Below are 2,844 nucleotides of genomic sequence, written 5' to 3' on the forward strand. Positions count from 1 at the left end.
CATCATACTAGGTTATATATTGCTCTGGTTAGGCCCCAACTGGAGCATTAGATAAAGTTCTGGTTACCGCAACACTAGAGGCAGGACCTAGAGGCAGTGCAGAGGAGAGCAACAAGAATGATCCCCAATTTTAGAGGAGTGACCTAAGATTAGACAAGCTAGAGCTCTTCAGTCTTGAGAGAAGATAATTCAGATGGGATCTTATAGAGGTATATTTCACCAACAAAATATACAGTCAAAACTACTTTACAGTGTATGCTGTGAAACATTTTGAGACATCGCCTCGCCAGATAAGGCACTATATCAAATGCAAGGATTATTATTATTATGGGAGGAAAGTAAGGTAGGCATTCTGGTGGGATGAGATTCAGTGGGCCAAGGGCCATCTTCATCAACAACAACAACAAATTGTATGTGTACAGCACCTTTCAAGTCAGGGGACGTCCCAAAGCGCTGGACAGACAGGGATCCGCACCTGAGCAGGAGGTTGGGATTAGGAGGGGTGGAGGGCTGAGCGGGTAAGGGTAGGAGTGTGACCGAAGGCACGATCGAAGAGGAGGGTCTTGAGACAGGTCTTGAAGGAGGCAAGGGAGGGGGGGAGGTGTAGGGACTGTGGGATGGAATTCCAGAGGATGGAGGCAGAGAGGCTGAAGGCCAGCCCATCAAAACCTATCCTGTGATCTTGCCTGTATCATTAAAGCAAAAGTGATTCACAGGAAACTCCTGTCTAGTGTAGTGACTGTGCATTTGTACACAAACACACTAACCAAATTAAGCACCTCAAGATCCCAGAGAATGATCAATTTATCTGGAATATTATTACCCAGAATACTCAAAGAAATTTCCTATTTTGTATAGTGACATGTCATCTTTAATGTCTACTTGAACAGTCAGCAGCACAGATACAATGAGCTAAATCGCCTCGTTCTGGGCTGGACATTCTATGGTTCCATTTAATCTCAAACTGCGATGATTTATATCTTATCTCCTGTGTAAACACCGTAATCGTTCTCTGTGATCATATGATGTTACCACAACTATTGCGAGCTTGTCAGGAGTTGCCTTTTGATATCATCACATGGTGCTTTTTCCAACAACTAGCAATTTGATATCGGTCACAGAACTCAACTTGCCTATTTAGCACCAGATAATATAAAAGCTTCACAAGACATAAAATTATGCTCATATCTGACGATACTGCAATGCCCACAACATCCTATAAAAAGAAACCAATGGAAAATTAAGAAAGATGCAAACAAAGTTGGCATCATTGACACTGTGGTTTGCATTATATGAGTCATATTATTTTAATAGGAAATATGTACTTCTACAAACAGTTGTCAGTGACAAATGATGGATTAAGGATTCAAGTGTTATAAGCGATCATATTGATTTGAGTAGAAGTGCTGCAAACCTTAGGAAAATCCTCTTGATTTTATGTATTGATAATTAATTATATTGACTGCTGCCAAAATCTTTTCGGGAGAGACAGTACAATACTAAAACTCAGATAAAGATTACATTGCTTTAACGTTACAATCAATAAACTTTAATTCAGTTTTTTTTTCTACTTACAGAATAAAATGAACAATAAGCAGTGCAAGCTAGTGTCCCAGAGCAGTTAATACAAATCCTTTTACACAACTCTCATAATAGACCCCATCCATTGTCAAGCATTGTCAAACTTCACGATTGGTGTCTGGAGAACTATATCCCCAGCAGAAAAAAAACAAATTAAACTCCTTGAGGAGGAAAGGACAGAAAAATTGTGAGGAAACAAACAAGTGAGATACTGGAGGATTACTGACGTCTGGAATTATATGACAGCATCTTCAGGAAAAATGATAAAACCATACATATACAGTCAATTCACTTTACAGTATATTCTGTGACGCACTTTGAGACGTCTAGAAGATGAGAAAAGCGCTACACAAAATGCAAGGATTATTATTATATTATTTTATTTAAAAAAATCACTTTCAAATCCTTGGCAAATATATATGTTCAAGAAAGGAGCACAAAACATTTATATATTATGATCTCTTTCCAGTGCAATATATCTTACATGACTCTGCATGTCAGTTCCATGATTTTATGAGGGCTCTTTCTCCAGAGTACAACAACAATTTGCATTTACATTATAGCGCCCTTCACACTGGGTAGCGTCCCGGTGCACTTCACAGTGGCGGAGTCTGACAATGGGCCAGCGGAAAAGGGAGGGGGGAGGTGACCCTAAGTACGATCAAAAAGGAAGGTCTGTTTGTGGGATTTGAAGGTGGATCGTGGGGGGAAAAGTGGAGGGATTGAGGGAAAGCGTTCCAGATTTTCAAGGTATAGTTTGTGACTGAAGCCACTGATGTTGGAACGAAGGGCACAAGGGACAAATAGGAGGCCGGAGTCAGCCGGGCAGAGGCAGTGGGTGGTGGAATGGGGAATAAGCAAGTCGGGTAGGTAAGGAGGTGCAAGGGAGTGAAGTGATTTAAAAACGAGTGAGAGGATCTTGACTTCGATCTGTTCGGTGATTGGGAGCTAGTGGAGCCTGTCAAGGACTGGTGTAAGTGGACAATATTAACGTATAAGTCATTGGTTTAGGTATAGTTTAACAGCATTCCAAGATCTTAACGTGTACTGTAATCATTTCTATTTCCGTAGCTATGAATAGTTGGGAGCAGCTATGAATAGTCTATCGGGAAATAATGTCCATGGAATAAATTGTTCTATCAGATGAGCAACACAAGTTCTTCTGTATAGTATATTAGCAAAAATAAAGCTTCCATGACAAATATACTTCAAATAGATTTTGAGCAGGCACTGTTACAACCACCTGATACTTAGTTTGCCAGG

This window comes from Callorhinchus milii, unplaced genomic scaffold, assembly GCF_018977255.1.
Source record: "Callorhinchus milii isolate IMCB2004 unplaced genomic scaffold, IMCB_Cmil_1.0 Scaffold1, whole genome shotgun sequence".
Lineage (NCBI taxonomy): Eukaryota > Metazoa > Chordata > Chondrichthyes > Chimaeriformes > Callorhinchidae > Callorhinchus > Callorhinchus milii.